Here is a 23,562-nt window from a genome sequence, read left to right as displayed (position 1 = left end):
GATAATAATGTAACGGAACTGGGGGTGACCGTTCATTGTGCAAATCTATCACCTGATACGTTAGCCGGTTAAATAATATAAATGTTACCTATCAAATATTCATTATCAATGCCGCGACGTAGGTCAGTATTCGGGCAACTCACCTTATACCGTTGTAGGAGATTCAGCCTGTCTGCGAGTGTATATTTGTCAATGTTTGTGTCTGTATCTTAACTCCTCCAGGACAATAACATGGATGTGAATGAAAGTTCCCAGGCTGGGTCTAATGATTGCTCCGAAGGTCCTCCAGTATATACAATATTCCAACCATTATTTTTAGGTGAATTAGCCTCCCTCACCAAAATAAGTCTCAGAAATAGTGAAAGGACGGCAGATATGGCTTTGATATTTCAGTACATGTTGTACAGTGAACAGTCATCCGTTATGTGACAATTGGGGAACGTGACCTCCCTCCTGAATGATTGTTGAAAGGGTCAGCCCCCCTCCCCCCCAAAAAAAAAATAATAATAATAAAAACCATTAGAAATAAGGGAAACCGAGCTAATGGATTTCATGGAAACTTCTCAAGTCAGTACGTTTGGTTCATTGATAATGTCTTTCTGTATATAAAGTTTTCCTTCACTATTTTTTGGGGGTCAGCCCCCATCACAACTTGTAGAGGATGCAAAATACGGGAAGGAGAACAGATATTGCTTTGATATCTTAGTACATGTTGTAGAATGGACTCCCATCCTCTAACTGCTATAGCTACTACTACTACTACTACTACTACCACTATTATGTATATCTTCCAAATCGGCATACATATCACAGAATTGGGTATGCAGTTTCCATGCTCTCTCTCTCTCTCTCTCTCTCTCTGAACGAACAGGAAGAACCTGCACAGCCTATTTATTATTAGTATTGGTTGTTAAAGTTTTATAATAAGTTTTGGTTTGACGTCTTCAACGGAAAGTTGTAATCAGAAATACGCCTATTCTGCCAGCTTTACTGATTTCTTTCCAGTTTAAAATAATTTAGTCACAGTGTTCCCTGGAATCCATTTTCCACGTGCAGCACACGAAATTAAAGAGCATGGGGGTGTCGTGTGTCATGGCAATTGTTGAGTAACCATGATATTTTTCACGGCTCTTGCCACGTTGCCGGTGTGTGGACATCGCCGCTGACTGAACAACCCTACAGCCCTATACCATCCACTCGACGAGTAACGACACCAGATATACCAGTTTGTGCCAGTGTGAGTTGGTAGGCGCTGGCTGAGCGGGAAGGAGCAGAAAAATGGAACAGAAAGAGGCCTGGCAGAGATGGAGAAGAGGATGTTATTGCTGATGTGGTGGTTTAGGCTTACTGGCGACTGACACGTGAGTTGCGAAGAAATATGAAGCAGGCGATACAACTCACAACGTTTAGGAGAAAAACAAAATAGCAGGGAGGACAGAGGGAGAAGGAAGATAAGAGAGGGGATGGAGAAAGGAAAAGGTTTCAGAGGAGATAAAAGGAGTTGGAGGAATAACGAAGAGAAGACAGCTACAGACAAATAAACACACACACACACACACACACACACACACACACACACACACACACACAGAAAGGATCGGAGGAAATACCCGCACGATGTAACAGAGACAATGAAGGCCGTGGGCAGTGATCCTGAGGCGGCCATTTTGTGTGTTAAAGGGAAGGAGTAGGGGAAGAAGACGCGGGAGGGGGCAGGGGGATTGGCATGTACGTTATTATATATTTTTCTGGAGCTGGAGAGAGGGAGGAGGAGAGAAAAACAGAGGGTGTAAGAGGGAAAGAGAGGAAGAGAACGAAGGAATGAGAGAGGAGGCAAAGAGAAAGGACAGGAAGAAGGTATGAAGTGCGAAAAGGTGAAGTAGTGTAGGAAGGAAGTGTGAGAGACATGAGAAGGAAGATGTTAGGAGGGACGAGAGATGAGTACGAGAAAAAGCAGGGTTTAAAACAGGGAGATATAGAATGAGGAGCAAAAACGAAAAATGGAGGAAAGTGGAGGGGGGAAGAGGCGAAGAGGAGATTCAGAAATAAGATGAGAAGGAAGATGGACGCTAACAAGGAAAGGGGGGGAAGAAAATGGAAAAGGAGGAAGATAACTGGGCGAAAAGAGAAACAGACTGTGGGAGAAAAGATATAATACACTCGAGAGGAAATGAGAAACAAGGGATGAAGAAGAGCATATACTGAGATAAACTGCGAGGGAAGGAGGAGTATTGAGAAGTGGGGGCATAAGGAGAAGGAGGAACACGGGAGGAAACATGGAGCAAAAAGGAGGATGGGGGAGGAGAGAAGGAGAAAGGAGAGGAAAAATAACGGCAGGGGGGCAAAGCTGACTTAATGGAAAGGAAAGAGGGAGAAAAGCAAAAGTTAAGTATATAGAAGAGTGGGGAATGATAGAAGGAGAAAGGAGGTAATGTGAAAGAAAAGGAGGTGTATAGAAAGAAAGAATGTGGAAGAGGAAGAAATTGGAAAGAGATCAGACATCATGAAAGAAGAAATATGGAAGAAGAGAAGACGGAGAATGAAATGGAGATCTGAAAGGAGGGTGAGAGGGACTGAAAGAATTCAGTGCTGGAAGGGAAGTAGGTAGATAAGAAGAGGGAGGAATAAAACAGGAGTATGGAGAGAAATACAACAGAAAGCAAGTAGCAACAGACACACTGCTCCCTAAGTGGCCGTTTGTTACTAAGTAGGTCATGACTGTGGTATCCATTTTATGAGTTCCAAAGAAGGGACTGGAGAAAGGGGGAAAGGGTCAAAGAGGGATGATGAGGAAGGTATGAAGACGAGGGTAGGAAGGAGGAGGGAAAGGGGAAAGGAATCGAAGGGTGGGCATAAGAGTAAGGACGAGAAAGATTTGAGAAGGAAAGAAAAAAGGGAAAGGAGAGAAGGGTGGGAGAGTGAGAAGGAAGGGAGACCGAAATAAGAAAAGGGGTAGAGAGGGGGAAGGGGCTGGATGGCGAAAGAATAATAGTGGCTGTTGGCATTGTTGTGGGAGAAAAGAAAGGTGGATAAGGACTACAGGGAAAGGAACCTGAAAAGCGGTGAAGGACAGGAAAGTGAAGAGAAGAAAAAGGAAAAGAAGGAAATCATAAATGGCAGAAAAGGAAAGAAGCGAAAGAAAAAAAATGGGAACAAAAAAAAGATTAACAAGAAAAGTAGGAGACTGTTGAAAAACATAGCCCCCTCAGTCAAGGGAAGATATTGTTATTATTATTATTATTATTATATCCAGATGATTTTCTTCAACTTATGAAAGATCTGCAGTGGTGATGGAATTAACCAAGGCAACATCTAACCCCTCCAGTTCGAAAAATCTACTCCCAGCTGAGGAAATAGCAAGAGCACAATAAAAACCATGCTACCGAACTGAAGGAAGTACTGTATGATGCGGTAACCTGGGGGAACAGTAGGGGGGTGACGAGGAGGCTGGCTGGATGATAAGTGATAGGAAAGTCAGTAAGTGAATAGGAGGCAAATGGAAGGATGAACTACAAAAAGTGGAAGAATGAGGAGGCAGCCTAAAGAACTGAAGGTTGATAAGAAGTATGAATGATTACGTCAACAAGAAGTATAATTTTAAAAAACGGAAACAAGTGGTAGGACTAAGACAGAAAAGTAAAAGAAATATGGATGAGAGAAAAATGGTGAAACTGAAGTTTCACACACAGTACATCCACCTGTTAATCATCAGTTTTCCCAAATAATACATGATAATCATATAACTGAATATTGAACAGTAAATATGTATATATTGTAATATTAATTAGGGTTGACAGTTGACATATTTTAAATAGTTCCTCCTCCCACCGATCTATTTCTAATATAGATGTCCCCTACATTAAGCCAAATTCCTTGCCTGACAGTCACCAGCTGATGAGTGCAAGTGTGCAATATAGGAAGGTATTGGGCACTTGCAGTCGATGGTAGTCTGCTGGGCGAGGTTCTTCAATTTTTGTATAAATTATGTAAATACATTATATTATCTTGCTTAAGTTATTCTAATTAGGGACGACAGCTGACGTATATGGAAATGTTCCTGACTCGTCTGGTTCCCTTTCATATATTGATGTCCCCTATATTAGGTTGTGCCTCGACTGACAGTCATCAGGTGATGAGTGCAGGTATGTAATGTAGAAAAGCATTACATATCTGCAGTCGATGGTGTTCTCTTGGTCGAGGCTTTTTGAACATTAGTGTAGGTCTAGTTATTTGTCTCTTAGGATTTAGTATAGGTTAGCGATTTGTCTGTTAGGTGGTTAGTTTTAGGGTCTTTAGATTAGGTATTTTGTTTATAAGTAATATAAGGTTAAAAATATAAAAAATAAATAAAAATAATAAAAATAAAACTACAAAAAAATAATAAAATAAAAATTATTATATATATATGTACGTGTGCATGAAAGTGTGTATGTTCATATGCATGGATGTGTGTATGTATGTATGTATGTATATATATATATGTTTGTATATATATGTATATATGTGTCAATATATATACATATATATATATTTGCCTTAATGACCAGAGGCTTCGGCCTCAATGGTCGATAGGCAAAAAAAAAAAAAAAAAAAAAAAAAAAAAAAAAAAAAAACTGAATAGTATTCTAATGCTGATATTTGAATTACCCTAAGATTGAAACATAAAACATTATTTTTCATATAATGTCACAGATGACACATACAGCCTGATGCAGACAGGTATCACAAGGTCTTCACAAACGTATTTGTGTCAAGACAAAGGAATTTCGTATAAGAAAGGCCCAGGATATTTCATCTAAAATCTGAAAATATAAAAAAACAGCTTTAAAACTTTCCCAGAAGGTTATGTTTGAAGGCATTCTTGCAAACTGCCAAAATTTAAAGGTGGTGATGCGTCCGGGGGAAGAAACAACAGGCATTTACCATTTATATGGCCTCTGTTAGAATGCATTTAAGTTTAAGAGATATAAACAGTTTAGGTATTTAGACTTCGTATAGTTAGCAGTTAGACAGACCATCAGTTATCCATGCTGTCACACTCAAGTAGCGAGGAGGGTGTTGGTCCGTTACAGTAGTGACACCACAAGACCAGGTGTAGAGTGGTTTATTTTTATTGAGATTAAAGGATCGCTTTTGTCATTTATAGTGCACATCACACCTTAACTGTTTAATGCTGACATAATGCAGATTGTATAAGTGACATGTAAAAAGACACTGTGGTGTAGAAAAAATCGCCTAGAAAGATGTATTACGAAATCTTCAAATCTATTCTGAAAAAAGTTCAAAGTTCATTTTTCAGATCTGAAGATGATGAGTGTCGCCACAACAGTCGCTGGATTTCACAGTTTAATGTTCGTGCTGACATGTGAGGACCACACACAGACATTTCTCGAACACATTCAACAGTTTAACACACACACACACACACACACACACACACACACACACACACACACACACACACACACACAAACCACAATGCAGCGTTAGCGTTTGTAGAGTTCACATTCATCCAGTAACGTCTGTCGTCACGATACACTCTATTATCATGCAATCCTTATACACACGCTAGAGTGTCCTGCATTCATGTACCTGTTCTAACACGCTCCTCCTGCAACCGGGTACCTTCTTCTACCAAGTTGTGACTGCGTCCATTAAAGCATCCTGTATTTGTCAAGAAACGCTTGCATTCCTCAAGGTCTCCAACAGTTAGGTGAAGCATGAGGCCAAAGAGTTTTCCATTTCCTGGGCACACCTTGGTTCATTAAAGCACCGACACGTATGACATACCTGGCCTCCACCTGTGCTACCACCAGCCTGGCCACCTGTACCCACACCTGGATCACTGCTGGCGTTTGGACTACAAGAACATGCGTGTTCAGGTTTGATTTCCTTAAACCTTTCAATCTAAGGTTCTTCTTCTCAGGTAAATATAATCGCTTGGTGTTGGTCAGAACAAATTATAAAATTTGTCTACGTCGTCTAGCTATAGGGATTCTATCGGCAATTCTGCCTGGAGAGTGACTGGGATTAAGTTCCGGACTCCTAAGAGGTTCAATTAGTCTTAATTCTATATTATATGCAACATTAGTGTGTTAACACCATGACTTTGTCTGAAGTTAGCGGCAAATTATGACGACCTTAGATGAAAACAATGAAACAGCAAATACAGCCCCAAAGGGATGTAAATTTATAATACAGATGTCTTGTCCCCGTCACAATGAAATTTCTGATAAATAAGAGGTCAAACTCCCTCACCCATAACCACCCGAGCCATCCCCTCTTCAACCAGGTACAGTCGAGTAAAAAATTTGCCTAATCTTTCACTCCTGCTTCTCACTTCCTTCTGCTAAGCTGAGAGAGGACTGGCATGTTTATCTGGGCATACTGTAGATGATTCTTTTTGCTATGATGTGTCAGGATGGAAAGTGACGGACGTGGTGTAAGTGCTAAGCAGATGCGGTGGAATAGCAGGAGAACTTTTGGTCCTAACTGTATTTTAACCACTTCACTCCGATGGCGTAATTTTCACTTTCTCCTTGCTAACCCCAGACGATTTCCTTCAGTACTTGGAAGATCTCTTGTGGTGAGAGGGTTGATGGAGGCTATATTTAACCCCTTCGATCTGCCCTAAGCTGATTTAAATTGTCTGGTGTGAGCAAGAATAAAACACAAAACAAGTCATCGAATTGAGGGCATAACACACACACACACACACACACACACACACACACACACACACACACACACGAGGGTAGGCCACCACCACCGCTGCTACTGCTGATGTCACCCTGCTTAATTCCCCATCCACCATCCACCCTGCTACCTGCTGGAGGCGCCCGCTGCTGCTATTAAGTCATTCACTACCGCCCGAAATGACAGGTGCGGCAAATGAAGCTGCTGCCCACCTGATGTTACGCCTGACGTAGTGACGCTGGTGACGTTTGTGGTGACGGTGACGCAGGGTTCTGAACTCTGGTTGATTGGGGCACGTTGACCCCTATTCTTATCCGTTAAGGAAACTCCCTACCACCATATTTTTAGCGATTTGTTTTTGGTTAAACTCCCTAGCACCTTATTCTTAGCGATTTATTTCTGGCTAAACTCCCTCGAACCTCATTCTTGGCAAGTTATTTCTGGTCAATCTCCCTAGCACCTTATTCTTAGCGATTTATTTCTGGTTAAACTCCCTAGCACCTTATACTTAGCGATTTATTTTTGGTTAAACTCCCTAGCACTTTATCCTTGGCGATTTATTTCGGGTTATGGATGGTGAATGTCTTTATGAACGTTATCCGTGTAGTGCATGATGATATTACAATGATTTAAATAGCACAGGAGAGTAAGGTCTAATAAGCAAAATAAATCGCCTAGGAAAAGGTGTATGGGAGCTTCCTTAGTCGACGAGAATACAGGCTTATCTTTCCCAGGAGTCTTTGTTATGGTTAGGTTCGTGTGTTAGAGTTAAGTGAAGTTAGGTGTGTGGTGATCATAGGGGCACTTGTCTTCTTAGTGTAACAGGCAGTGTATATGGTAGGATACTTACTGACCGAATTAGGGAAATAACAGAGGAATCAGTTGGACAAGAACAGGGAGGTTTTAGGAAGGGACGACGTTGTTTAGGTTAGGTTAAGTTAGGTTAGGTTAGTCTGTTGGAGTCGAGTGAAATTAGCTTAGGTTAGGATACTTTAACAGGAGCGGGCTGGGCCAGATTAGAGTAGGTTAGTCTGCTGGAGTTTGATGAAGCTGGGTTATGGTAAGTTTGAATACATTATTAGGAGGGGCTTAGGTTAAGGTAGGTTAGGGTGGGTCATTATGGGAAGGGAAACTTTGTGCGCCGTACTGAAATGGCACAGAAGACGGGAATGTTTGACGGGGAGGAGAGGCAGTGATGACAAGGGACAGCTGCGGGATCTCGTGATATTTATGGCCGATGGATCAGAGCTACGGGGACGCTGGGGATTCAGAGGAGTCATAACCTTCGCCAAGCCTTATATTTCTGTTCACTGCTGTCAAATTCACTACAGACGGAGCGCTGATGCAGTTCCAATAAAGCACTTACGTAGAGCGAGGCTTACAGTATTTTTACTCATTTTGAAAGGCAGGTATGAAGGTAATATACGTGATTCCTCATACTGGACACTTTAAAAATTGCTTTGATGGTTCGGCAGCAGAAGGTATGAACAAGATTTCTGAGATGCTAGAATTTATATGAAAACGATTACCTGTCCGTGCGAAAAGATCAAGGACTTTGGGATTGGCTCTTACCCCGCTATGTCCCGTGGCGTTGTTTTTGTACTTTATCCTTGCTGCAACCAGACGACTTTATTCAGCTAAGGAAGAGCACCCTAGTAGTGCGAAGGTTAATGACAGCTATAACTAACCCCTCCTGTTCGAAACTCCTCTCATAAGTTCAGCGAAAGCCAGTGAATGTAGCAATCTTTAAATAAGAAATACGTCATCGGAGTGAAGTAGTTGATTAGCTGTCATAAAGATGTCCAAACGTAAGTGGAGTGCAAATGCTATGATATATATAAATATATCTATCTATCTATATATATATATATATAAATATATATATAAATATATATATATATATGTATATATATGTATTGTCACGAATCAATTCGCGACATTTCCTTTTTGTGAGAAGCCACGAACTATTAGTGGAAAACTCACTGTGTATCGCTCAGTTAACCGTTTCTCTCTCCATTCCGGGGTATACTTTTCAAATAATTCGTCACCGTTTTCAAAAAGTGACCGATTTAATGCACGTCACTAAGTGCGCTACTGAGCGATACAATTATTTCTTTATCGTTTGCCTCTGCTTCATTCAACCGTTAGCCACGCCTTCTTCCGGTGGCCTGTGCGTCCTGCTTAGGCATTATTTGAATTCAGTCTAGTGGCGGCTTTGACGGAGAGAGGTACTGTGCTCAGAAGTGAAGAGAGGTCAGCTAGCATCCCAAGCTCCACAGAGTATCAGTTTCTTCAAACTCCCACTCCTGGGTGATACAAAGTATTCATCGACTGGTATTTCCTTTGTGTATTTCCTAGTTTTAAGAGCTTAGTTAAGGTGTTTTTCCTAGGCGTAAGTATTTAGCTTTTGTGCGAGTGAGCGAGTGCGTCTCATTTAATTTGATTTGAAATGTAATGTTAAATTTATTTTTGATTAATAAATTTAACAGTTCTATTTCTTGAGCTTAATGTAGAGTAAAAATCTTGTTTCATTTCTCCATAATTAAGCTTATTTTCCATACAGCTCCTAGCTTGCATAAACATTTACTATTCATAACTGGTACTTAGACCAGTCTTGTTGTATTAACTTAAAATCCGTTGTGCCAGGAGTTAATGCATCAGCAAGAACCTGATGTTATTATTATTAGTATTAGTTATTTATTGTCAGGGGTGATGTAACTTTCTCCAGAGGCTAACAGTACAGTAATTCAGCAATTGTGAGTAATTAGTCTCTGCTGTGTACTGTTGAGAAAGTTTATAAATTCTCGTTCTTGAGAATCTTAGCAAGTCAGCGTAAAGTAATCGTTGCTTGATGTAGCAAGACAATCATTGTCTCTGCTCTTCAATATTATTGAATATTATTATCAAATTAAATAATTTTTAAAGCATATATTCCAAAATTACCGTGATATTATAAAAACCCCGTGACAATTGGCGACCTCATTCCAGGATATTAACTCCTAGCTCTAAAGCTATTCACGAGATAGTGCTCACTCATTCATATTTAGGTATTTATCATTAAAGTTTATAGGCACAAGCTTACTGGTGTTTACCGTTAATTTAGCAAGTGAATTTTGCTTTATCAATTCATAGAGTACTTAACTCTAGTTTATTTTTGGTAACGCCAGACGATTTTATTCGCTCCTGGGAAGTCGCCGTACCCATTGTGTTTATTATTGAGTCTTCCCAGTCATTTACATTTTTTATTTATTCTTTGCCAGTTAACTGGATAAGACTGGTCACCACTAGCTTGTGTCTGTATTCTTTACTTGTGTTTATTAGTATTCGTCGCTAAGCAGTCAGTACTCAATTTCGGTTTGCTTAATAAATTAGCGCCATGGCTACTACTGTATTTTTACAGGAAGCCAAAGATATGGGTCTTTCGGACCCAACCGAAATTAAAGAGTATATACTCTCACGGCATAATCAGGAGCAGCAGCGCGAGAATGATGCCCGTGAAGAGCGTAAGATTCAGCGCGAATACGAGCGAGAACAGCGCGAATACGAGCGAGAACAGTGCGAACAACGTGAAAGAGAGCGTGCATATGAACAAGAGCAGCGTGAAAAGGAGCGCGAGTACGAGCAAAAACAGCGCGAACTCGACTTAGAACATGAGCGAGAACAGCGTGAGGAACGAGACAGAGAACGAGAACACGAACGTGCCGAGCGAGAAGCACGCGAGAGACATGAACTTGAAGTGCTGAAGCTCAAGCGAGATTCCTTGGCTTCAGACACGTCTGGTGCAGTTGGTCCAAGCTCCACGAGCGTTCCCCTGCACATGTCCTGGCGACCCCACGCATCAAGCTTCCTTTATACAAGGAAAGCGAGCAGATCGAGCCGTACATTGCTCGTTTTGAGGACATGGCAGACTTATATCAACTGGATGAGGCAGCTAAGCGGCTTCAGTTTCTTAGCCTATTTGAGGGCCCTGCCCTCGATATTCTCCACAGAATTCGTGGAGACAATCTCACATATGAGATGATGAAAGCTGCACTCATTAAGGCGTATGGTCTCACAGTAGACGACGCCAAAGTTCAGTTCATGCGAGCTCGTCTCCAAGACAAGGAGACAGCTGTTCAGTTCCTTGATCGTCTCACAGCTTACTTAAATGAGTGGATGGAGAAAGATGAAACTCCTTCCACGCGTGAGGGGATAATTGACCTTATGCTGCGTACACAGCTAGAGAGGTCGTGGCCTGCTGAGCTCATAGCACAGCTTAAGATCTGCCAGGTGAAAGATGCCAGCCAAATGGCAGAGAAGGCTGACGCATTCTTTACTGCATACGGGTATCAACCTCGTAAGCAAAACACCTGGAGCAGAAAAGATACCGCCAAGTCTGGGAAGCCGTCTCAGACTGAATCCCAGCACCAAGGCCGTTCTCAGAGTAATGGTCAAGGTCCAAAACCGCAGTGGAAGGACCAGGGGCAAAACACTCAGAAACCTGAGTGGAAGAGGTACAACAAGTACCCTAACCAGCAGCAGTATCAGCCACGCAACCGACCGACGGGACAAAGTTTTTCACCACCAACTCAAAAGAGGCAGGAAGCGAATGCAGCCTTCATTCCTCAGCAGCAATCTGGTGGTCACGTCCCTACCAGTGTGGGTACTTCCCCACAGTTCACTAGTCCCACAGTGACAGTGAACCCCCCTCCACAGATGGCCAATGTTCCATCTTCTCAAGTATATAACCCTCAAGGCACAATGTTTGCCACATCAATTCAGCAGCCTCATGAGTGGCTAGCTGCTTCCTCCACAGGCCCCACCATAGGTGACAGTACCTTCCTTGTACAGCCAGGGTTTGTGGGAGGCATTCCTGTGAAGGTCCTGAGAGACAATGGTTCCTCAGGTTGCTCTGTTAAGCAGAGTTTAGTTCGGCCTGAGCAGTATACAGGTCGACAGATCCATGCAAGCCTTATTGATGGATCAGTGAGATTGTTCCCTGAGGCATGTATCCAGGTGGCATCTCCATTTTATACTGGTATGACACTTGCAGTTGTCATGCCAGAGCCTCTATTTGACTTGATAGTAGGCAATATTCAAGGAGCCAAGGATAGTTGCTCCGATGATGGCGCCACTCAGACTTCGGCTGCTGCGGTAACACGAGCCATGACTGAGGCTCCAGACTGTGTCACCCCAGTGATCATTGAATCGCCGCAAGATCTGATGTGTAGTCAACTTGTTGTGCAAGAACAACATTCTGACCCGACACTTGCTACCGTGCAAGGAACAAACAAAAGGGTCGAGTGATTAAGTATTCACGGGGAGGTCAGAGCCAAGTTCCTTCGTAAACAAGGACGGCTCTACGTGAGTCACGAACACCCGAGGGCGAGGTTCGACTGCAGTTTGTCGTTCCCGCCAAGTACCGCCTAGCAGTGTTACAATGGGGTCATTGTTCAGCCTCAGGAGGTCACATGGGGAAAAGGAAGACCCAGGGCCGTATCCGAGCTGACTTTTTCTGGCCAGGGATGGGACGGGACATAGATAGTTTTGTCCGTTCCTGCAGTGTGTGCCAAAGTATCGCCACTACTCAGGGACATGCCCTTCCTGTGCCATTTATAACCACACCTGTAATCTCTGAGTCAGTTGAGAGACAGGGTAGTGGTGAAGTGGGTGCAGACCTGACGTCTCGCCCATTGGCCCCACAGGACACAGTATGTCCAGGGCCTGTACATGCATATTATGTACCTTAAGTTAAGGGGGAAGTTGAGAGGCGACTTGAGGCTATGGAAGACCCAAGTTTGCATAAGGATTCTCAGCTTCCCGGTACTAATAGAAGTACTGTAGGTTAAGGGGGAAGTTCGAGAGAGAACTCCGCAGTGGCGACTTGAGGCTAGGGAAGACCCAAGTTTGCATAAGGATTCTCAGCTTTCCGGTACTAATATATGTACCGTAGGTTAAGGGGGAAGTTCGAGAGAGAACTCCGCAAAGGCGACTTGAGGCTATGGAAGACCCAAGTTTGCTCAAGGATTCTCAGCTTCCCGGTACTAATATAAGTATTGTATTGTAGGTTAAGGGGGAAGTTCGAGAGAGAACTCCGCAGAGGCGACTTGAGGCTATGGAAGACCCAAGTTTGCACAAGGATTCTCAGCTTCCCAGTACTAATATAAGTATTGTATTGTAGGTTAAGGGGGAAGTTCGAGAGAGAACTCTGCAGAGGCGACTTGAGGCTATGGAAGACCCAAGTTTGCACAAGGTTTCTCAGCTCTCCGATATTAATATAAGTACTGTAGGTTGAGGCACAGGTTGAGGACCCGTGTGCGGTTCGAGGCTATGGAAGACCCGAGTTTGCACAGGGATTCTCAACTTGCCGATCATAATCGTGTGCTAAAATTAATGGCGACCTCGAGTGTACTTTTCATAGCATGTACTGACTGCTAGCCAGAGAGAGTAATTGTAACATAATAAGAATTTTGTCCCATTGACACTTTTGATGCTCCACCTCAATTGGTTTTGCAGGTTCAGCAATGGGTGTAGCAGTTTTGCTGTGCGGGCCAGCCGATCGTCTGCCGCACGCTGCCACCTCTTCTCCTCTGCCTTCGTCATCGCCACATATTATTTACTGTGTCATTTTACACGTAGGCACAGTTACACTACAACTGTCACACCTACACCGCGTATTACATACACCACGCTACACAACAATTAGTTGTCAGTGTAAATGTAGCGAATTTTCGCTCAGTTTGACCTGAGTACAGGATTTTCACCGTCGTCACGGAGTTTTTCCCTCAAGCTTGCTTCTATTAACGTAAATACGAGGTTTTTTCACTCACTGGCGACTGCGATTTTCTCCTGTAGCAGGATAGCACACACACCACAGTGTGAATCTTGTGTGACTGAGTTAGGATTTATATGTATGTATATTGAAATCATTCTTCTGAAGGAAGAAAGATTTAATTTTCATGGGGCGTAATGTCACGAATCAATTCGCGACATTTCCTTTTTGTGAGAAGCCACGAACTATTAGTGGAAAACTCACTGTGTATCGCTCAGTTAACCGTTTCTCTCTCCATTCCGGGGTATACTTTTCAAATAATTCGTCACCGTTTTCAAAAAGTGACCGATTTAATGCACGTCACTAAGTGCGCTACTGAGCGATACAATTATTTCTTTATCGTTTGCCTCTGCTTCATTCAACCGTTAGCCACGCCTTCTTCCGGTGGCCTGTGCGTCCTGCTTAGGCATTATTTGAATTCAGTCTAGTGGCGGCTTTGACGGAGAGAGGTACTGTGCTCAGAAGTGAAGAGAGGTCAGCTAGCATCCCAAGCTCCACAGAGTATCAGTTTCTTCAAACTCCCACCCCCTGGGTGATACAAAGTATTCATCGACTGGTATTTCCTTTGTGTATTTCCTAGTTTTAAGAGCTTAGTTAAGGTGTTTTTCCTAGGCGTAAGTATTTAGCTTTTTGTGCGAGTGAGCGAAAAGTGCGTCTCATTTAATTTGATTTGAAATGTAATGTTAAATTTATTTTTGTGATTAATAAATTTAACAGTTCTATTTCTTGAGCTTAATGTAGAGTAAAAATCTTGTTTCATTTCTCCATAATTAAGCTTATTTTCCATACAGCTCCTAGCTTGCATAAACATTTACTATTCATAACTGGTACTTAGACCAGTCTTGTTGTATTAACTTAAAATCCGTTGTGCCAGGAGTTAATGCATCAGCAAGAACCTGATGTTATTATTATTAGTATTAGTTATTTATTGTCAGGGGTGATGTAACTTTCTCCAGAGGCTAACAGTACAGTAATTCAGCAATTGTGAGTAATTAGTCTCTGCTGTGTACTGTTGAGAAAGTTTATAAATTCTCGTTCTTGAGAATCTTAGCAAGTCAGCGTAAAGTAATCGTTGCTTGATGTAGCAAGACAATCATTGTCTCTGCTCTTCAATATTATTGAATATTATTATCAAATTAAATAATTTTTAAAGCATATATTCCAAAATTACCGTGATATTATAAAAACCCCGTGACATATATATATATAAAGCACGCAAATACTGCTTAATAATATGCATGACAAAGTAAATAAGTGGGTGAAGCGTTCCTGAGTTCAAACCTCCCTATAAATGCAACAAGCTGAGGATCTGATTTTTGCAGTGGCAGGTTTCCAGAGGTCGCGAACTCATCACGGTATTGCCCCTCCCTCTCTTGTCAATCATTCCTAGCAGAGATATCTTCACTGTATTTCGGCATACACAGATCGGTGTTTGTTCCTTAGTGGTGGTCTGCGATGGTGTGTGTTTTGCCATCTGCCGGTACGTAGATGGACTGATGGGCCTCATGGTTACCCTAGCTCATGTACAGTACATATGAAAAAGACAGTATTGATGTTCATGGGACAGACTGTAAGGGTGTGCACTGTGGCTTAACCCTTCAATTCGGTAACGCATTTTGAGGTCATTCTTGCTATTTGCAGACGATTATATTAAGCTTTGGAGAGACTTACAAGAATTATCAAATACAACTTTCCCTTCATTAGCCTTTCACGACTAGTCATCTTTCCAAAGTTGAATGAATTCGTGTGGATAACAAGAATAAATTTAAAAAGATGTTCCTGTATCGATGGGTTTGTCGTTATGACGCCGGTTCATCTGAACGTAAACCCGTTCAGACTGAGGCTGCCCCTTTTCTGCAGTCTACCTTCCTCATTTCAGGGGATAGGGAGTGAGTTAGGGGACGTTTGTATAACCGGATACCGGAACTGCTAGACCATATTATGTCCCCCTCGCCAGCACCCATCAAAAGGGTTGAGTGATGGACGGTGATAGTGACTGTGGCAGCTGGTGGTGGTATGTTGATGGGCCAGAGTGTGCGTTTAGGCCGCCTCACATGGTTATGGTATTCGTTAGCAAGCTGAGGTCTGGGTAATGGTGACTGGCTAATGACACTAGGGGCTAGTGATCCGTTGGTAGTGACGATGATCATGTATGGATCACTGAACGTGCTGGTGGTAAGAGGTCAGGAGAGGGAAATGATGATACTGACAGCGATAGATGAATCTCGATAGATTGTAGTGGGAGATAATCTGTATAAAACCTGAACTATTAAGAAATGAAGCACATAAATAATTTTTAATGACTCCATAACATTTTAATGAAAAACCTAATTTGCTGAAGAAGGATAATTGGTATACAGCCAAAAACTTTCTCTCTCTTGAATGAAATACATTTTAAGGAAATATAAGTCCTTAACATCGACCTTACCATGTGGATCATAATATCAAATGCATAATGACAATATTAAAATGGTAAGTTTGTTCAAATGGCAAACCGAACAGAACCCATGTTTAAAAGACAATATAATTATAGACACTCAAGCCACTTTAGTTCACGACTGATGGTTGGAAAGTCTGGATTACACTTGGCTCCTCACACTGTACTGAGGTGTGACCAAACTTCTCTTGTTGTTGTTGTTGTTGTCCACACCTGAACCCTGGAAGATGACTGACCACAACGCATCTCCATAATAATAGTGAAGGCGAAAAAAAAAAAAAATAAATAAATAACGCTAAATTCCATCATCCACCTTTCAGCTATACTTTCGTAATATGACAAGTGCAAATTAATATACACATGTCAAGAAAATTGAGAAAAAAAAAATACAGTGAACTAGAAGCATCTCCACTGCAACCTATTATGTTTGTAATGGACTGCAGCTTCAGATTTCACTTGCATTGATTAAGGATTAACATGGAAACTATTAGAGAAGAAAATAATATCAGAGTCATCATAAAAGCAGAATTATTTGAGTAAAAGGGTTAGGAGCCTTTTATGATTAAGATTAACACAATCGGCAGGCAGGATCTGCAGGTAAATTATAAATCTTATCGTACTCATAGGCTACGTAAGTGAAATAAACAGATAAATAGTTTAATATAGTCGCCGGAAAATCAAGAAATGCAAATGTAAAATCAAAAGAATCTACTGGCAGGAAATAATAGTAAGAAAAGATCAAAAAGGATGTAAAAGCCCGAAACAACGAGCACGGCTTCGAAGCATCGCGAGTCACACTGGCAGTAAATTTGGTTTTGATGATTTATAAGTGAATTTCATAACTTACCTTCTTAAAATCTTCGCGTTAATAAAAATATCCGCGTATCTAGCCGCATACTGATGAGTGCAGGTCAAGGTCAAGGCTATGTGTTATCTCTCTATTATCTTTTTTTTTTTTTTTTTTTCTTGGAGGGAGCAATTTGCAGGCCCCTCGGCTTTGCTTCCTTCTCCCTTGCATAAAAAAAAAAAAACGAAAGTGTTTGAAATTACAGTATATCAGTTTATCAGTGTTAGGCCTACTGCAGGATATTCTTGGACTACGTGGCACTTATTATTTGTTTGTTTTGTGTGACGACTGCATCTGACTACTGTCTTGTGGAATGTCATTAATCAGTAAGTAAAATGTACGGCACTAGCCCAATTTCACAGATACTGAGAACATTATATTCTTCAGTAACCAAGGTGTCTTCGGTCTGCCTCAGTTTAATGGATATACAGACTTTTATTATTGATAGTACAGTATTTACCGGCAGAAACGGCAGCCTCAAAGGACAGGTGATGGCTGGTGAACGGTAGACTACAGCATAAAGTGACGGGAATCATGAAGAAGAGACATGTGTGTCGAGAAATGAAAAGAAAATCTCAGAAAAATGGAAAAGAAATGAGAAGTGAGAAAGGGGGAATGGAGAAAGGAAAGATTAGGATAAGGAAAAATAATATTACGACGAAAAAACGTAAGACTTGGACAAGAAAATGCGAGATATCAGAGTCAATGAATGAAAAGAGGATAACCGAGGTGCAGAAACGGAGCTGAGGAGAGGAAGTACAAAAAAAACTATTAGGAAAACAAGGAGAAAAAGGTTATCGAGAGGGGAAAGAAAAGAGCTCATACTGATACAATTTCATCACTTTCTTCTATTACCCTCCATTAAAAGATTACCCCCCGTTTCCCCTACCTCTGGCGTTGAGCAAATTGTTTTCTCGTTGCCGTGAAATCATTGGTCAATAACAGTGACACCAGACGGAAATGGGAGCTTGTCATATAGTTCACCAAGCATAAACTCTGCTCATACCAATAACAACATATTCTGCTCTCGAGGTAAACAAGAAAATCTCTCTAAGGAAAACTCCAGACTATATTTCCTGCCTCGAAACTTCAACTGTTAGAATATTTATTACACGGAAATGAACACATATTTACCTCGCTAACGTTATATGATTTACTGAAGTCAAAAAACGTATCAGCTGAAAATACACTCCTGTCTCCAAGCCCCAAGTGGTAAAAAATATAATTAAGATCTGGGGTACACGGGATGCAATCAAAACGAAAGCCACACCGCGTTGTCTTTGTTCACCATACCAAACACCGGAAAAGAATTACACGTATATACTTCAGTACGTCAGCATCCACCATGGTCTCCGATACATGAATTCTTCTAACACGTTCTTCCTGAGTAATTGCTGTTTGGGTTTATGATATCAAGTCCTATGTGTCCGTGTAGGCTTACAAGATCGAGGAAACTAAAAGGATTCAGCAAGGGCGGTAAATTACGAGGGGTGTAACAACAAAATACTTGAAACAACATAGCAAGGGAGAGTCAGAGAGTACATTAATAAACAGAAGCAGCAGAAGGGAGGCAACCAAGAGCCAGAAGATGGGTTGTTTGGAATACTAACAGTGAATATGACGTTTTGCGGAAGTGCCGGTAGTGCGATAGTGAAGAAAACTGAGTACACTTGTAAACTAAGACATAAATACATAAGGACAGCTAGAAAAACAGAAAGATGAATACACAGTGATGTATCAGGGGAGGGAAAATCAAACATAATACAAGAGCAATCCGAGATGCAAACCTCCGCCAAGCCTGAACCAAGGCCTTGGCCTGAACAATCCCCCATTTGTCCACACCCCTGCGTGTGGTAGATCTTATGGAGATGTTATCTTGTAATTTTTGTGCAAGCATTGTAGGCATTCTTTATCGAGCTAGAAGCAAAAATGTTGAAATTGCCACTATCCTGCAATGGTGAAGAATCCTTTTAAAAAATTCCTGGATCCGGATGATGATCCGTATCACCACCAAACTCTAATGGATTGTTTTTTGGGCCATATCCTATCTCTCCAAAAAAAAATTCAGCAAAATCCGTTCATAACTTTTTAAGTAATCCTGCTAACAAACAGACAAACAAACCAACGCCGGCAAAAACATAACCTCCTTGGCGGAAGTAATAATACAACATAAGAGTAAAAAAACAGCAAATCTTAGGACGTACAATACCAGAAGATAACACGAAATATACATACTGTAGATGACACCAGGGGCGTAGCTGGGATTTAAAAAAAAAAAAAAAGTGGGGGGGAGCAGCCAAGGGGTGACCAAATCCAATCATGAGGTGGCCCAAGGAGAACTCGTGGAGGGGGGAGGGCAGTGTTGGGTGATTCCCCCGGAAATTTGGGGTGGTCATTGGGGAGGTGAGACATATTTCAGGGGTGGCCAGTACTACCCCGGCTCCTTCTGGCCACACCACTAGATGACATAAACATTCATGGAAATTACTTGGCCTTATGGTTATGAAATGAACTATTGAACGGTGATATTTTGGAGAACAAGTTTAGTCAATGATTTCTTCGCACGCCTGTGCTTCAAACTCCAGCCGGTTAGATTAATACCGAATTAATGTTATCAAAATCTCATTAGGTTTTTGCAGTTTTGCGATAACGCTTAGAGGAACTACCATTCCCATCTGCAAAGTAAAAATACAAGAAAAACGCCTAAGCAAGTAGCGGAGGTGCGAAACATAATCAAGGGCAAACAGTGGATTGTATGTGAACAAGAGTATACATGCGGATAATATAGTTACTTTTTTTTATTTTTAGCAAACTTAGAGTACAGGGGAAAGGGGGAAGAGATTTTGTTCCATACAGGCATGTAGAAAGTTCTCACTATCTACCTGTCTGCTCTGCTGGTCTATCTAATGACTCTCCTTTCTTTAGCAATGTATGTGATAACCTTTGGGGGTCTTGGTTGGTTTAATGCAAAGAAGAGATTCTGAAACACCTGACACTAGTTACTTTACACCTCAAATACCTTTTAATGACTCTAATCACCTGGTGTCATGGATACATCTCTCACTCTTTCTCGTATTAACTCATTTAGGGAAAGGTACTAGCAAAGTCTGACATTGTTATTGCTATATTAAAATAAAGTGTTCCTAAACTTCAGCAGGCAAATTCTTACACTCGGCCGAAAGACTATACCGGCACCCTTTTCCCATGCCCCCTAACCCACGATACACCATATACCGGTATTATTGAACTACATCCAGTATATTACACAACAAACATAGACTACTGACATAAAAATGACTTGACTGGCCAAGAAATACCATAGGAAGGAGAGTATAAAGTGTTTTCGGTAGACTATAACAAGAAGAAAACCAAGGTAAATCATAAAACGCCTAGATGTCAGCTTTTAATCACCCCTCTAGCCGTCATTGAATGTATTTATGAAGGATCTTGACCAAATTGCAACATATTCCAGAGCTGGATTCCCCTGCCGACAATTAGAATCATTAGCCAGAATTTCACTACCCCAGTCTGTTCGAACTTAGACCTGTGTACCTGGATGTGTAAAGCGATTGTTGAGTATCCTACACCCTTTTTACCCTGACTTGGCCCGATTTCCGTCTCGTTGGAGCTTACCTCAAGTAGCTGAGTGGCAGAAAAAGACAATACCACGGCTCTGTACCGCTTCCATAGCCCTTCTGTGTGACTAGCATCATATTCCATTGTTAATCCACTGTTACAACTCCGCATTCAAGTTGAAAAGATGACAATTTATGGCCAATTAGAGGTAAAAAAAAAGAATAATTTAGGGAAATGTTTGTTGTGTACTTTGCTTGTCAGTTATGTTACACACTGCAGAATAAACAGATTCCTGTATCAATTAAGAATAATCAGAAATAACTTTATTTTTGTAGCACTTTGCTTTAGTATTCATTCTATATTTCATTCAATTTTATTAGACAGAAATTTTCCTCCTTTGCAGTTTATTCCTCGTAGCTCAGTGGCAGTATAATACAGTACTTCCTTCCGCAGAGGTTCTTCGTGATTAGCACCATATTCTAGTGTTAATCTCTCGTTACAGCTGAACATTCAAGATGAAGAGATGGTAATATTACGTTCAGTTAAAGTGAACAGAGCATAGTCTGGCAGGGAAGTGTAAGCTACGAGAGCTGTATGAGCAACGATAAAGGCATAAAAAAAGCAATCTTACACACACACACACACACACACACAAACACACGCACGCACGCGGCTTAAAGCTTAAAAGAGTTCGTAAATAATGTGCAACTAGACTTCCTCCAAATATAGGATTTCTCCCCGCTGGGAATCCGTAGCTTTAGCTCAAACGACGACAGAATTTGTAACTTATTTATTTATGCTGCTGTAAGACGGGTTCATTCACTTTAAAAGAGGTTTACAGATGGTCAGGAGTAAAAAAAAGTTCTGGACTACTATATTCTTGCTACCATCATACAGTATATTCAGGTAAAGAGTGACCTATTGTTGCTTACGAGTTAAAAATGTTAAAGTGTTCCTGGACAATTAAAACTTTAGTTCACCATCGTCTTTCTTGTTGTTCTGAGTCTTAACCTCTTCAGCCCAAGGACTTTTTCTTCAGTTATTACTGCTACCACTAAATGACTCGCCAAATTATACACCGGTTAGCAGATACGTTTTGTGGTAAAGAGGTAAGATCAACTTCCTTTAACCCTTTTTGTTACAAGATGTCCTCCGTAAGTTGAATATAATCGTCTGGTGGTAACACGAACAAAAAAAGGCGCCATCATAGTATTGGGGCGAACACCCTCAGTACACCATTTTTCTTACCCCATCCAGACAGTATTATTTTATTCAGAATTTTTTTCATAAAGTGGTACAATAAAGCCTTTTATTAACACCAGGACTACAATATATCCTCTTAAGATGACTAAAATCGTCTGGTGGTGACCTAATAAAAATGAAAGACAACGTTTTACTACTAAATGGGCTAATTTTCCTTACATTGTGCAAATGAAACTATGTATTGCTTTATCACACAGACACATGCAAGTCTATGAAGAGGAGAGTATATTATAAAGAGTCGTAGCTAATCCCCAGGACAAAGAAGTCTCCATGGAAGTAATTTATTATCAGAATTCGATTTGTTTTTGTATTTCACTTTGATATTCCTGACAACTTGATTGTGAAATTTTTGGTGGCGGTCTTATACAGAACTCAAAATTAATCTCTTCAGTTCGACGACCTCATTAAGATTTTGTCCTCGCTGAGACCAGATGACTTTAAACAGCTATGCCCTGGTACTGAAGGTGTAAATGAAGGCCTTATCCAGTCCCTGAAGCTCGGGGGAAAAAAAAAAAAAAAAATCTACTGAGATGAGTGCACTCGCTTTGGTAATAAAAATAATAAAACATTTCCTCGTGTTGACAAAGTTAAATATCAATCATCATTTCAAATAACCCCACTATCAACGCCAATAACATTTATCTAATAACACCTAACATGCTGGTTACAAAACTTTATTTGGTTTTCCAGTACCTTAGTACTGCTTGTTCTAAATTGCATTATTTGACGTTCGCTGTCGCTGTTAAGTCACCAGAATGTAAGTACAGATGCCACATAGAAAAGATGATATTCTATTTCCCTCAATTTACTGTGACAGTTGCAACACACAAAAAGTGATATTTTGGTACACATCCCAGATTTGCAGCAGGGACAGTCTATAATATCATCCCACCAATCTAACTCCAGTACCTTGTTTCCCTGTAAAAATTAGTGCCTCTTGAAACTTAAACAATTAATATACAGTAGCTAAGTTCAAGTTAAGAACTATGCGTCATGCATGTTCGTCAGAGTGTCTTTATGTAGTCGACAGTACAATGAAAAGATGCAAACTGTTCACCCACGCTCTTGCTTGCTAGAAACCTGTCTCCATCTTTAGTCCAGTTACATTCATTTTATATATGGTTCATTTATAAATCCTTAAGTTTTTCTTCTGCCACTTCCATGATAAAATCTCCTTCTCACTCAAAATATAATAGTTTGTAAATGACTTTGTATTAAATCAAGGGATGCAAGGTGCAATTTCATTAACTTAAATGTGAACCTCGCATCTCCCACCCGACGCCTTGTGACTGTGGCTTTCCTGACACATCACAGTTATAAAAAAAAAAAAAAAAAAAAAAAAAAAAGTGCACAGTGAACGGATGTGACTTTTTTTTAATTCGTGTTGTGCTCTTCAGTTGCGAATAGTAAAATATTACGTGCTTGAGTATGCAAATTCAGGGAATGTAAAACGCTGCAATATATCAAACTATATTCTTCCTCAGTTCTTTCTGTTTTTCTTGTTCAAGTCCGTTTCATATATCCTTAGTTTTATAACCCCAAGCATATAATGAAAAGAGCTGTAATTTCACTTTTATATACCAGTAATTCTATCTTACTGCTGTTCTGAAGATAGACGTATACATGAGTAAATGAAAGCTTTAACCTCGACTCATCCAACACACTAGTAGTTCATTATTATTATTATTATTATTATTATTACTATTATCAATATTAATTTGAATATGAATTTCATTTTTTCCATTTTAAGGTCCCAAACCCAAATAGCCTCTATATCCTCCCTCTCTCTTCCCTGTGGGCGTCCCCCCTCCTCATCTCCCCATCTCCCCCTCAGCGCTAACAATGTGGTCCACTTTCACCCGAAATTTTTCCGTGTCGTGTCCTGCTGGCACCATGAATTTTACCTGCTATTCACCGTCGCTTGTAAATAAC

This window comes from Coenobita brevimanus, chromosome 94, assembly GCF_032717465.1.
Source record: "Coenobita brevimanus isolate Jiangsu-jjx chromosome 94, ASM3271746v2, whole genome shotgun sequence".
Taxonomy (NCBI): Eukaryota; Metazoa; Arthropoda; class Malacostraca; order Decapoda; family Coenobitidae; genus Coenobita; species Coenobita brevimanus.
Note: the sequence above shows the minus strand (reverse complement) of the source record.